General features: G+C 37.6%; 1 long non-coding RNA gene across 6 annotated transcripts in view; it reads left to right on the top strand.

Moving 5' to 3' along the window:
• LOC144300457 (uncharacterized) overlaps window positions 1–15,576 on the top strand; it is a 92,520-nt gene that overhangs the window by 22,429 nt on the left and 54,515 nt on the right. For all 6 annotated transcript variants that reach the window (XR_013367101.1, XR_013367098.1, XR_013367096.1 and 3 more), the window contains exon 2: window positions 9,768–9,903. This is a non-coding gene — a long non-coding RNA (uncharacterized LOC144300457). The remainder of the gene's footprint in view (window positions 1–9,767; window positions 9,904–15,576) is intronic.

Here is a 15,576-nt window from a genome sequence, read left to right as displayed (position 1 = left end):
TGAATTTTAATCTTGAACCTCAGCTCAATGTTAGTCAATTCAGATTCAACATGTTTAATGTAAAAATAATCCTCTCCCCAAATTAAGCTCTCACCGATTTGCCAAATTCTATCAATAATTTAGTCACTGTCTGCATGACACTGTCTCAAAAACCTCTGCATTACCTTTTTTTTTTTTTTTTAAGATTTTATTTATTTATGATAGACACAGAGAGAGAGAGGCAGAGACACAGGCAGAGGGAAAAGCAGGCTCCATGCCGGGAGCCCGACGTGGAACTAGATCCCAGGACTCCAGGATCGCGCCCTGGGCCAAAGGCAGGCTCCAAACCGCTGAGCCACCCAGGGATCCCCCTCTGCATTACCTTTGATTCCTTCATCGCCTTTACTGTCTCAATCCAGTTACCACAAGCATCTTCTAATAACCCCTCTATAGTGTCTCTCCCACTCCAATGGCAGAACCCTGATCCAGGTCACTTGGGATGCCACACTTATTTCAGTAGTTTCCTACTGTCTCTCCACCTTGAGGTTCTTTTCTTTCCATTCCATTCTGAGACCCTCCACTATGTTGAAGGGCCTCCACATCTGGCTTTAATCTCTCTGCCATCTACTCAAACGAAATAAAAACACAATAACATGAAATACATATTTTTTCAATCAGACATCTTTTCCTCATATCAAAAGATAAAAGGAGAAGTTTAGAAAAAATTGTCATGGCTTGGTATATTAGCCATATTATTTATATTAATTGTTGACGCATATAGTATCATCAACGTGGCAGCTTACAACATACTTTAAGTGTCTCATAGTTTTTGTGGATCAGGAGTCTGGACACTGAGTTTTCTGCTTCAGGGCCTCACAGGCTGCAGTCAAGGTGTTAGCTAGGCTGGAATGTCATCTGAGGCTCGAGGTTATCTTCCAAGCTCATATGGTTGTGGCTGTTGAGAGAATTTAGTTCCTTGGAGCAGGAGGCCTGAAGCCCTTGGCCCTAAGGGTTGCCCACAGTCCCCAGCATGTGGCTCTCCCCATAGGCAGCTCACAGCATAGCTGCTTGCTTCTTCAAGGAGGGCAGGAGAGGAGAATGAGTCTGGGTGGAGTCATATGTATATAGGTAATGTGCTATTAATCGAGGGAGCAACATCCTTGCCTTTACAATGTAATATAATCACAAGTGACATCCCATCACATTTTATATATTCTGTTGGTTCAAAACAAGTCCCATGTCCCACCCACAGCCAAAGGGGTTTTGTGTAAGGGAATGTTAAGAAATAGCCTGACTCCATTTCTGAGATCTGATTACAAACAATTTGTAAGCCTCGCTCCTCCCTCTCCCCTTCTGTCCATATCTGAGCAAGCTAATAGCAAAGTCTGGGTGCTCCTTCCTGTGGAGCCAGGAGGAATTCACACCATACAAGCCCTGTTACATGTGAGATCATGACACCAGTCATACCCCTTGACTGCCACAAAATCCCTAAGCTTGTTTTCTTTCCCTGCTTTATTGGACCATTTTGAGACGAGCCTGAGAAACCTGCCTTGCTTTCCCACAAAGCCTCATTATGTGAGTAATATACCTTTTCACACCCTCTTGGTGTATGTATGACATCATCATTCTTAAATTCAAAGTATGGGTGTGGGTCTATCCTGTTTCTGCAGAATGTTTACAACAGGTATAATTATCAGGAGATGAGGATCCATGGCAGTCATTCAGGATCTGTTCATCCCCTGAGCTTTAATGTTGCCACAATTAGGGGAAAAAATGTGTAGTCTCTTTTCTTGAAGCCTTTTTTAGCCCGTCTGTTGTAGAAGGCATAGAAACCATGCTACCAGGAAATTTTGTGTTGCCGCTATGAAAATATGTCGGATTACTATAGATATGAGAAAAACAACGCTTCTAAGATTTCATATTTTCAGACATCAGTAGGAATAATCACAAACTTGATTATATGTGCTATTGACAAAGAAGATTTTGAAAATGAGAAGTCAATTAGAAATGTTTAAATATTGAAATAGCATGAAATATATGTATAAATGTGTCACAGGTAAAAATAGGATGTAGGCTCAACAAAGCAATAAAAATATGGTTACATCGGATTACTGCTATAAAAATTAAATGTTCCCAGCTGTACTTGGTCATAGGAAAAGTCCAAATGGATTCCATCAGTTCCACCCTGGTCAGCAAATGAGGTGCTTTTTATAGTCTCATCTGCATATAAGGCTTCCAAGATCTTTTCAGTTGGTAAAACTTACCGTCTCCAGAATTGTGTAACCATGGTTTGTCCATAGGCACTGGGTGACCAGGAAAGAGTAATACATATTGGAGAATAGCCAGTAATAAGTCTCTTTAGCTTTGCTCCCTAGTCCTTATCATAGAAAAATCCAACATTTTCCCCCTTGCCTTTGAGGAATGAGGCCCCTCTACTTCTCCTTTCTAGATAGAACCTCACTTTCCCACTGCCTTTGCCTTACTAAAAGCCTTGATTATTAAAAACCTACCTCCACATGTACATGTGTGTCTTTCTTTGTATTTGGACATAGGTTTTTTAAAATCTTTTTTCATTTCAGTGTTGACTGAGGAGGTAAAAATAACCCCAAGCATACCGATAGAGTATAGAAGAGAGGCACAAAAATCCAGAAAAAAGTAGAAATTAATATTTTGAGCTATAACTCTGCCTCCAAGAATAGGTTTGTTTGTTTTAAGTTAAATGCTCTTCCTAAATCAATGGTAAGATGTACATTCGTTAAAAATACATGGACACAGTGTTTTGAATATACCAGCTGTATGAGGAGCTTATTGTACACAGGGGCTACTTTCTTCCCTATAATTACACTGCTCGTCATGGTGCCTGGGACTGAAGGCACTTAATTAATATGGATGCAATTGAATTTTATACAGTATACTTAATAGTAAACAGAAGTTCTTACATTAACATACTATTATTCTTTATCCTTTGACTTATAAAATTAGAGACATTATAGAAATCTTAAAACTGAATTTATTTTCACAGACAAAATTTAAAAGGGTCTACTGAGTGGCTCATTCAGTTAAGCATCTGTCTTCGGCTCAGGTCATCCCAGAATCCTGGGATCAAGCTCCACATCAGGCTCCCTGCTCAGCACAAAGCCTGCTTCTCCCTCTCCTTCAGCCTGCCTCTTCTCCTGCTTGTGCTCAATCTCTCTCTTTCTCTCTCTCTCTCTCTCTCAAATAAATAAATAAAATATTCTTTTTAAAGAACAAATCTAAAAATATGTTTTCTTGGTAGAGTCAAGGAACTGTAATAGTTCAATATTTTATGTTTTGGTTGGTAATTGATTAAGATGATCTATTAACTTGTGACTCGGCCACCCAATATTCACCTTTTCTCTGTTGCAAGGTTGTATTAGTTAGCAATTGCTGCATAACAAACCACCTCAAGACTTAGTTACATAAAATCATTTATTATTAGGGTAATGGGCATGAAGAGAGCACATGATGTAGTGAGCTTTGGGTGTTATATCCAACTGGTGAACCACTGAATTCTACCTCTGAAACTAATAATACTCTGTATGTTAATTAATTGGATTTAAATTAAATTAAATTTTAAAATATCAGTAAAAAAATCATTTATTATTAAATATCATAAGTCACAAGACTGAATATTAGTTATCTTTATGGGCATGCTCATATTTCTGCAAGTTCATTTTATTCCATGTGTCTCTCATCCTCCTCCTAAGACCTGAGGTCCTTCTTGAGGTATGACAGTCTACCAAGAACACAGTTTCTCAACTTCAACATTATTGATAATTTAGACTGAATAATTTTTTCTTGTGGGGGGTTGTCAGGATTATAGGATTTTCTACAGCATCCCTGGCCTCTCCTCACTAGATCCAATAGAATTCCCCAAGTTGTGACAACTAATATTGTTTCCAGATACTGCCAAAAATGTCCCTAGTTGAGAACCACTTCTCTAGAGCATAAACAGAAATATGCAAGGCTTCATAAGTGTTATGCTTGGAGTTGGTACACTATCACTTCTACTTCATTCCATTGGCCAAATGAGTCACATGGAAAAGAGTCGAGAGGAAGGGCAGGCCAACCTGCTCATGACAAAGTTACACAAGAAGAGATACGAATACAAGGAGGTAACAAGAACCAGACTATTAAAACAATGGATTTACTTCAACAATTATGAGTTCAAGAACTTCACTCTGATTAGATTTTTATCCAAAGCTATATAATAACATTTCCACTATTTGCAATCTTATTAGAACAAGCTTCCAGGACTTAGGTCTTGTACTACAACTACTTCCCTTTTGCAGCAGCTTCTAGACATGATAGGTATCATATAGACAAAATAACATCAGCGCCTTTATACTTTATATATTAGGTATTTCCAATATAAGACAAAAATATCCAATCTAAAAATTCCTCATACTGTAATTTTACATTCTAGAAATGATAAGCTATTTCTCACCTTTAAAAAGGTATATTCATATAAAACTGAATATTTACAGAGCAGCATAGAATAGCCTGCTTGACATAAAACAATATAACTGCAGTGTGTATGTTCTATGAATCAGAATTGTGTGCATGTGCAAGTAGCACAATTTAAGATCTCATTGTTTTCAGTTTAGGGAAAAAACAAGAAAACAGGCTGCAGCTGTTGGTAAATACTTTTTTTTTTTTAAGAGAAACAACTATGTTTTAGGTGAAAGAGCACATTGAAACTAATTCTTTTACATTTAGGTAATCTTGAGCAAAGTCACTTATTCTGTCTGAAGTTCAATTTATTTAGCCACCAAGTATGAAATTGCCAATATTCAACTATTTTTTTCATCTTCAAACACAGCAATATCATGCAATTAAAAACAACAGAAAGCCACATCAGCCCCACAATGTTTTAGAGATGGTTACGAGTCCATTGTAGTTGATTTTAAATGAAACTAAGACATATACAATGGTAAATAATCCGAAAAATACAGAAATCCGCAATGCAAATGTAGAACAGTCTCTAAAACAAAGACACAACAGCATTTTCCAGGAAGCATCTGCTCCTTTTTAAATAGCTTTGATCAAATTCCAAATTACAAAAATGAGATCTCATAAAAATTAGAGTGGCTGAAAACGTTGGAGGTGGTGAGGAGAGGGGAAGGGAATAAGAGGGAGAAGAAAATTTTCTTTACAAATAGAACAAAGAATAGCATAAAAGAGAATAAAAATGAAATCAAGGTCTGTTATTCTGAAATAGTCCTGTGGGGGAAAAATGAATCTATTGTTTTTTGATTCTCTAAAGCAATCAAACCTTACCCTGGAAATGAAACAAAGACTTAAATGTTTTCTTCTGAAGCTGAATAAAGGATGAATCATGCTTCGAGGCAAGTTTCCTAAAAAGAGAATTTAAAAAGAATGAGGTGATAAAGAGAAAGTCTGAGCATAAGATTTTATTAAGTTCCTTCTTAATTATAAGAGAAGTTGGCTCCGATGTGAGTCAGTTTGACCACCATGCATTGTTATGCTCACCTTAAGAATAGAAAATAAACAATGTCTTTCTTCTAAAAGCAATAAAAAGTAAGCACTATAATACATAGATTAGTGGTTGCAAAACCCAATTAACCATCACAATTATTTGAATTGCTTTCTTAAAGCACAGAAGCCCTTCCCCCAGTTGACAAAATTCCATTCTCTGGGCTTGAGGTTCAAGAATTTGATTTTTTCAGAAGCTCCTCAATTTATTTGAATCACTTAAGTTTGAAAAGAACTGATAAGACTTATATTCTATTGTTAGTTTCATTTATTTAAATTGATTTCATTTCCATACACCAGAGTGCAAGCCTATTTTTAGATTCTCTCTTTTTTTAAGATTATATTTATTTATTTGACAGAGAAAGCACAAGCAGAGGGAGCGGCAGACAGAGGGAGAGGGAGAAACAGACTCTCTGCTGAGCAGGGAGCCTGACATGGGGCTTGATCCCAGGATCCCAGGATCATGACCTGAGCTGAAGACAGATGCTTAACTGATCGAGCCACCCAGGAGCCTCTGATTTTAGGTTCTTACATGTCTTCTGGCTTTGGTGCTCAACGAGTCAACCTTTGTGTCCCTTGTCCCCTGCTCTCTGAGCTTCTGCATAGGTTAATAACTATTCATCTGCTCAGGCTGCTGTAACAAAATACAACAAAGTGGATGCTTAAGCAATAGGAATTTATGTCCTCACAGCTCTGGAAGCTGGAAGTCTGAGATCAGGATGGCAGCATAGCAGGTTCCAGGTTAAAGCTCTCTTCCTGGCTTGTAAATAAATAGCTTCTTGCTATGTCCTCACATGGCCTTTTCTCTGTGCCAGTGGAGAAAGAGAGACAGAAAGAGAACTCTTTGGTGTCTCTTCTTATAAGAACATTAATCCTATGGGATTGGAGTCTCACCTTCATGATCTCATTCAACCTTAATAACTTTCTTAGAAGCCCCATCTCCAAATAAGCCAGACTGAGGGTTTAAGACTTCAACATATGAATTTTGAGGATGGAGGGGCATATAAACTTTCAAGCTGTAACAACCGATTACCTCATTCAAGAATCAAATTTGCTGATTTCGGTATGTGCTTAAAAGTACCACTTGTGGTGGAGAAAAGAACCTTAAATCAAAATGAACTATATTTATATCTTTTGTCCAAAATGTACAGGTATCCAGAACATTGTGCAATGCCTGAAACATTAAATAAGTGATTGTATATTAAATAATTTTATTCCCCTTAGAGAACCAAAGAGAATGTTATGATGTCCCTCCCTGAAACAGTAGCCTTGTTCTCTGGCCTCATATGCTTTAGAACCCTAAACATCCCTCAGAGGCAGGAGGTGGGAGTTATTGTGTTCCTTATGGAGGAATCTGAGGAATGAGCATGTGGAGATGCATATGCATTCGGAGAAGTCTCCAATTTACAAAGATAAGTTTTTTTTACAAGTAATATACAAAGACAAGCTATTGAATTTTTTTTTTTTTTTGGACAAAGAAAAGCTGTAGTAAAAAGGTCTGTTGGATTTAAACCATCCATGCTATCTTCCTGATTGATCCCACATCAGACTGGATAAGGAAGATTAAATCTTGGTTGAAGAAAAGGAAAAATATCCCAACTTTAGTCACAGCAATTTCTAGGACTTTATTTGAAGATAATAATCAAACATAAGATCAAAGATATAGGTAAAGTATGTTCATTAAAGAACAAGCTCCTCCATTATTTATTTTGCTTTCTCAGCTTTTCTCTGAGTGCTGGCAGTTCTCAGCTTGGTTCTTTGCCCTGTCCTCTCATCTTATAGGCTTTAAGAGCAGAAAAATAAAATTGGAAATATCTAAAGTACCAACAAAGAGAGAATTAAGAGATATAGTATATCCAGGCAGTAAGACACATTGAAAGTGGAAATTACAGGAAATTTTAATGAAATAAAAATATTCCCAGTATAATATTAAGTAAAAACAACAAAAACATTACTTAGTACTTTGATAATTTTACCTAAATATAGTTAAGTAAATAAATGACATTCAAACAAGTAGGTTAAGGGATGCCTGGGTGGCTCAGTGGTTAAGTGTCTGACTTTGGCTCAGGGCATGATCCTGGGATTCCAAGATCAAGTCCCATATCAGGCTCCCTGCATGAAGTCTGCTTCTCCCTCTGCCTATGTCTCTGCCTCTCTCTGTGTGTCTCTCATGAATAAATAAATAAAATCTTTAAAAAAAAAACAAAACTAAGTAGGTTAAATATATATACATAGAAAAAAAGATCAAGATGAAATATAATTTAATAATTGACTGGTTATTATTTCTGGATGGTGAACTTAGGAGTCATTTGTGTTTTTCTCTTTTTAGTTTTATTTTCCCAATTCTTTGGTAATAAAATTTTATAACATTTATGATAAAGACCAAGATGTTTATAAGGAACAAAAATAGAACATAAATGAGTCAGTATTACTGCTTCCAACTTTTGGGCAGATAGGATGAATTTTATACCTACATGCATCCATTGACCTTCCCTATGGCAAATTAATACTTAACTTTCATAAATCTGAATTTCCTACATTCTAAATTCTTTATCTGTCTTGGTGATTTCTTCATCTTGAGGCAACAGAATTGGCCTCGAGTATTAAGATTATAAAAATAACAGCTTTCCGTTTTCCATTTCTGTAAGTCAGCTTTGAACACCTTTAGTCTGAGGTACCTGCAGGAGAGATCACTGACTCCATTAAAGAAACAATATCCTTCAAGACAGATGTGAGGACTGGAGATGCAGTGTTAAGAGCCATTGACTAGAGGTGGTAGTTGAGAACTAGAAGCAAGTAGGATCAACCAAAGAAAACCCACCAGATAAGAGGACAGGGCAAAGAATGCTGAGAACTGCCAACACTCAGGGGCTGAAAAAGGAAAATCAAATGATGGAGGAGATTGCAAAATTGGCAGAACTTATTCTGAAAAACCAAGGCGAGAAAGGTACCACGGTTAACTGGAGGGGAGGAAAGGCTTTGCTGAGGAGGGAATTGGGAGCAGATGAGGCAGACGGAGAGAGAAGGACATTTAAGTGTAGATAAATGGTACTAGCAGGAATAAGAGATGGAAGTCTTTTTTGGACACAGAAACTTCGAAAATGGAGAGAGAGGTTGGAAATCAAATTGTGAAAGGTGTTGAATTCCGGGTTAAAAAGGTGAGAATTTATTCTCCCAGGCTGGAAGAGTTGTAATGTTTAATTACAGTGAGTCTTGAAAGCCTGAAATTGTTGAGAGGCAGAACAAAAATTATCCTAAATACCACAGCTTCCTTTCATGCATTGAGAATAAAGCTTAAGAGTCTAAGAATATAATTATTCTACGTATTACTCTATGGATGAGATGCTGAGAAATGCGCTTGAGAAAGATTTTAAGAGGATGCATTCATATGAAGATATTGTCTGGGTCCCTGCAGAAGGAGAAGAGGGAGCATAAAGGAACACTGACAGGGGCCCCAAATAAGTTTAGAGAGAATCCAGGAACACCTTGAAGCTCCTTTACTTCCTGCCTCTTCCCCTATGGTGTAAGAAGATAGTATCTAGGGAATTCTGCCCAAGGCAATGAATCCTGTGTGGTGGCAAGGAAGGAGGCCTGTTTTCCTCCTTCTGTCTGCACCCAAAGGCCCATTGCCTGGGTCAGATATTGGAATGAAGCCCCCATGACACCCACATGGAGTGCAGAGGTTTGAAAGACACTGGTGAGTGCCATGAAGCCAGAGAGGGGAGACCTCAACCACAAGGCTGCTGCAGGGAGGGACCACAGATTTCAGCAGTGGATATGAGCAGAATGTCTGGAATGACAAGAGGATGGGATCACATCTCAGCATATCACAGCATATCACAGGAGAAATGGAGGCTTTCTATACCCCTGAGTTTGGTGCAGACCCAAAGGACAGAAGGAAGACAACAGGCCTCCTTCCTCACCACCACAGAGAGAGGTGAGCTTCCACCAAAACCCAGTCACAGTCTTGGGAAAAAAGGAAAGACGAAGCTCTGGCAGAAAAAAATAGTCTTGAAAAGGAGTTTAAATTAACCAAATATTTATCATGAAGAGAAATTTATTTTTTTTAAGATGTTATTTATTTATTCATGAGAGACACAGAGAGGCAGGGACATAGACAGAGGGAGAAGTAGGCTCCTCACAGGGGGCCTGACGTGGGACTCGATCCCCGGACCAGGATCATGCTCTGAGCCAAAGCCAGAAACTCAACCACTGAGCCACCCAGGCACCCCATGAAGAGAAATTTCTAAATGAGACTTATTTCTTTTTAGATGACAAGGATGAAACTTTCTTCATAAGAAGACTTATGAACAAGGTGAGACCTGCTATAGAAAATACGGACAGTGGCAATTTCCGTAGTCTGATGTGAAATGATCATGACGTGGACCAGACAAAAGTCAAAGGAAAGTAAGTATTTTTGTAGAAAAAAAAAGAATAGTTTTGAAGAACAAAGGAGTGATATTCAGAATGAGGGAGTCTGTTTAGAAGAATAATATTTTTCTACTAAATATTGTCCACTGTCTCAAACAACCCAGTGTCTTTTAGCCATGTGACCTCTTGAGAGTTCCTTATAGATTTCTTGGAAGGATGAAATTATTTTATATAAAGCATTTGGAATAATAACCATAATATAGTAAGCACTCAATAAAAGTAAGTTTCCATTAATATTATAATTATATCTTGATTGCTTTCTGATGTGAATGCAGTTTAGTCAAAATGTTGGACTGGTTGGAAGTAAAATTGAAGCTATCTCCACAGGTGTGGAACTGATGTCAGGCATTTAACTTCTCTGTTTCCCATTTCCACAATGTACAGAAAAGTACAGTAAATTCCATCACCAAGGAGCTGGAATACCCATTAATATCCCCAGAGGAATAGCCTGAGCTATGAGGCCATTAAATAAAGCCAGGGAATCTTCATGCTTAAACATTATGTATATGAAACATTCTAACTGCATCCATTTGCACATAACTGGGAGGAAAGTAGAGAGCTTTTGAGGAGTTGACTTTGCCAACAAAATCCCAGGCCGGGCTGCCAATAGCTTGTGATTTTTGAGCCCTTAAAACTGCCTAGGTCTCTCAAACAGTACTCATGGAAGAGGCCTTGGAAAGCTAATAAACCCAGGAAAAGCAGCCTCCCCTACACCCTTCTCAGAGGAAGCAATAGAAGAAATGAAGCAGGAACAACCTCCTCCACTACCCACTCCCAACATACACAGGCTAGAAGAAGTCAAAAAACAAAAAACAAAAGAAGTGACTTTTTTTAAAAGAGAAGAACCAGAAGTTGTCAGAATAGCTAGGTGATGCTGTGGGTACCTGCCCAGATCTCCTTTGCCAGACACAGTTGCTTTGCTCTTGGTTGCTAATGGCTGAGAGTTGCACCCTCTTCCAGCAATTAGTTCTCCACCAATCAGAGCCAACCAACTCAGAGATGTCTGCATGGTTGCACAAAACCATGCCACTGAGATGTGGCCAGCAGCTAAGGACTCACCAATACAGGCAGGTATAAAAGCCTAACCCCCTTGCTCAAGGCAGGACAGCTCTGTGGTACCATTTATAAATCCAGAACTCACTGGGGATGAACATGAGGCAAGAGTTCAATGTAGAGTTCAAACATCATACCGTAAGAATCCTATGGTTCTTTCATGACTATAGTTATGATTCCAATTCAGAAAAGGGAACAATGGGAAACACACAGTGGTTGCCTTTTAATAACAAGTATCAAACTCTTCAGGGCGGCGAGAGCAAAGACTTGATGGATGTGTCAGAGGTTGATAACTCATCTTTTAGATTATAGGTCACCAGACCATGAATAGGCTGATAGGGAACACTTCCTTGGAATGATGGTAAATAGATTCTATGTTTGAGAAGATGCATATCAGTGTTAGGGACCCACTGACCTACCCTGGAAGATTTTGCTGCTGCCTATACAATCCACTCTTCCATATTCCTTTATGAACAGAACTCTGATTTTGTTTGAAGTGGCAATAAAGCTGTCTATAGCTACATTCTGTGCTCCAGAGTAGTGAGGGGTCACTACATGACCTAGTTCTGAACAATGAAATAAAAGCAGAGGTTATAGGACAAAGCTTCCAGAAATACTTTGAAAGTGGAGGAGACATGGCTGGTATAAGCCTTTACCCCATCTCCTTCTTGCTGCTGGAGATAGAATAGCCATCTTATATCAGAAAGTAACAATTAGGAGATGAAAGTCACCTGTTAAAAATGTCATAAAATAATTGTGGAGTCACGGTATCAATCCTTACCTATTTACATCACTCTATGCCAGATTTCCTATATTTCAAATAGCTTATGTGAAAAGAAAAATGATCAAAGGAAACAATAAATCAATTTACAAAAAAGAAATTCCAGTACAAACATATAACAAACTTACAAAGTGAGTTTCCAGTTATCATTACAATTTTTTTTAGGTTTTATTCTTGGACAAGAGATCAGCAAAGGTTAACATGGAAAAGTATACAGTAGCAGAAAAACTATGGCAAAGCAGCTACGTATGCACTTTTAGAAAGATACACTGATATAACATTTCTGAGGGAAGATTTAGTAAAGTATTTATATGTAAAACGTGCTCACCAGATTTCTGGTGCAAGGAGTCTAAGTAAACGCATTTATGTTTTCATATGTTTTATGAGAAGCTTCATAAAATAATTCTAAGAACTGCTCTTCACAGACAAACTGTATAGGTAGAAAATTCAAAAGAAAGTACAAGTAAACTACTTGAATGAATAAATGAGTTACAGAGTCACTATTGATAAAAACCAAAAACTGAAAAAAAATGGATATTAACAATAAAATAGATGAATTAAATTACAGCATTTTGTGCCATGGAATAGTGTAACAAAGAGATTGATCAAAAATATTACAGTATGACTGGCTCTCATAAACTTAACGCCCCGCGAAAAGAACCAGATTCAGAGTATATACTGCATGATTACATTAAAATTAATTCAAAAGCAAACAAAATTAATCTGTGCTGTTCAAAGTTAGGATAGTGGAGAGCGGCCTGTCAGGAGATGCTGAAATTGGGGGGTTTTGCAGTGCTGTGAATGTTTTACATCTTGATCTAGGTACCAATTACATGGGTTTTTTCACTTACAAAAATAGTTGATTAAAAAGATCTACATACATTTCTGCCACTATGTTATGTTTCCCTAAAATGTTTACTTAAAAAAAAAAAAAAAACAGGATAGCAAAGACAGATTCAAAAGGCAGAATATAAATTCACCACACAGTGGAAGCTTAGAGAATTCCTCAAGTTTCCGAAGAAAGAAATCAGTTGGAGTCCAAGCCATGTGAAGAAGCCACATGTAGACACACCAGTTGGCAGCTCCAACTGAGCTCCCAGCTGACAGCCAGCATCAGTTGCCCCCTTATGGATGAGTTATTTTGAACGTCCAGTCTAGCTAATCAGATGATGACAAGCCAGCTGAAATCTGACTGCAACTGCTTTAGAACCCCCCGCATGAGACCTCATGAGACCTGCCTGAAGTCTCTCCAAATATCCTAATTTATAGTGCAGTCCATTACGTGTCCAACTCTTGTTTTCAGTTCAGATCCTGATCTCAGGGTAATGAGATCCCACCCCAGGTCGGGCTCAGTGCTCAGCACAGAGTCTGCTTAAGGCTGTCTTCCCTTTCCCTCTGTCACTCCCCCCACTCTCTCTCTCAGATAAATAAATCTTTTTCAAAAATCCTAATTTACAAAATCATGAACAAAATTAGAAGGTTGCTTTAAGGAACTAAATTTTGGGAAAATGTGTTGCATGAATAGAGTAACAAAAAAAAAAAGAGCATCTAAGTTCTGATTAATAGGACTTCTGTAAAAAGAAAAGGAAGAAATTGGTGAAATTGTTTTTAAAATAAGGACAATAAGGGACACGTTGGGTGGCTCAGTAGTTGAGCATCTGCCTTCAGCTCAGGTCATGATTCTAGGGTCCTGGGATCCAATCCCGCATCAGGGTCCCCTCGGGGAGCCAGCTTTTCCCTCTGCCTATGTCTCTGCCTCCCTCTTTGTCTCTCTCGTGAATAAATAAATAAAATCCAAATAAATTAATTAATTAAAGACAATAAGAAGGAAATCTTGCCAATTGTGACAACATGGATGGGCCTTGAGAGCATAAAGTTAAGTGTAATAAGTCAGACTGGGAAAGACAAACACTGTGTAATCTCACTTGTAAGTGGAATCTAACAGTGAAAACAAAACAAAACAGAAATAAACTCATAAGTAAAAATAACAGATTGTTGGTTGCCAGAGGTAGGGGGTGAGGGGTAGGTGAAATGAATCAGGAGGTAAAAGGGTACAAGCATCCAGTTATAAACCACACAGTTCATGGGGATGTAAGCTACAGCATGGCGACCATAGTTAACAATACCATACTGTATATTTGAATGTTGCTAAGAGAGTTAATCCTGAAAGTTCTCATCACTGGAAAAAAAAAAATTGTGATTATGTGTGGTAATAAATGTTAACTGGAGTTAATGTGATCATTTCACAATATATACAGATTAAAATCATTATGTTATATGCCTGATACTTGTATAAAATCATTTGTCAATTATTATACCTCAAACTTTTAAAATGAAAAAAAAATAAAGTAATAACAATAAAATTTCCTAGTGCTCAAGGAAAATAATCGTTGTTAAATTGAAAGGGACCACTGACTGCTAAGTAAGTAATGAAAACAAACACTTTCTTAGATATATAGGTGGGAAATTTCAGAACATCAATATTTCCACCCCTGGATCAATCATCTAGGCCAGGGACCAGAGAACATCCTGGTAGTCACTCCCATTCTCCTGTACAGAGAAGCAACTGGTTAATTTTAAAAGTATGCTACATGTTTATATATCAGAAGATTATACATTGGTTAAAAATTACAATTTAGCTCTATATTTCTCGTCATAGAAAAAATGGCTACAAAATTTTGAGAGAAAAAAGTACAGAAGAGCTTGTGAAAAAGTTACTAGAGTTTGCAAAATAGAAATCAACATTTTCTAAAGAAAGTGATAAAATAAGAAGCAAATAGGCTTAGTGGTAAAATAAAACAATAGTGATTGAATGTGCAACGATTTTCTAGACTAGATTTGACAATAGAGCCTAGTAATAATAGATCAAATAAAGTTTGATCAGAGGCAGGAGACCTTGGATCTAATATGTGAGTTTTCCATTAGTTATTTGTGTATGAGCAAGTCCAGAAAAACCTCTTGGACACTGGAGCCCCTTGTTTGTAAAACAATAGAGCTGCACTAATGGGTTCCCAAGAATGAGATTGTAATCCTGTGCCTGAAAGGGATTTCCCCAACATTGGCAGCATTGAGTTTTTTGGAGGAATAAACTCCTTTAATCAACCAAGAAATTTGCACCTACCAGCTGCAGTATTCTGAAACACTACTACCACTGGCTACCCAGATGAGGTAGGATTGAAAACAGATGTAGTTACTTGGGTAAATCAAGCCACTCCCTATAACTGCTTGTTAGAAACACATATATTGGCTACTTTACTCTTCTCAGCAATATAATGAGACATCTAGATTTACTTTTTGCAACACACAAATTCAAATTACTTTATAACTTTATATTACATTGTGTCAGGGATGAAATTGTTGATAATGCAAAAAGTTTTCCTATTTTCTTACTTATGCTACTGAATATTTCTCTTTATAAGAATTTCTGGGGGATCCCTGGTGGCTCAGTGGTTTAGTGCCTGCCTTTGGCCCAGGGTGTGATCGTGGAGACTCAGGATCGAGTCCCATGTCAGGCCCCCTGCAAGGAACCTGCCTCTCCCTCTGCTTGTGTCTCTGTCTCTCTCTCTCTCTCTCTCTCTCCATGTCTCTCATGAATAAAGAAATAAAATCTTAAAAAAAAAAAAAAAGAATTTCCTGGTACACACCATAATTTAAGCAAAATGAATGAAAATAGAACAGAAATTAAAGGTTAAGAAAGCAGCTACAGATTGGGTATTATTAGTTAAAATACTGTACACCATTTAAAGTTTATGTACTGTATCAAAGGCAATACCTCCAAATCTTATCTTCTTCATCAATTACTGCAGGAGCTCTCC

The sequence above is a fragment of the Canis aureus genome, chromosome 28 (genome assembly GCF_053574225.1).
Source record: "Canis aureus isolate CA01 chromosome 28, VMU_Caureus_v.1.0, whole genome shotgun sequence".
NCBI lineage: Eukaryota > Metazoa > Chordata > Mammalia > Carnivora > Canidae > Canis > Canis aureus.
Note: the sequence above shows the minus strand (reverse complement) of the source record. Positions and strands in the feature narration are given on the sequence as shown.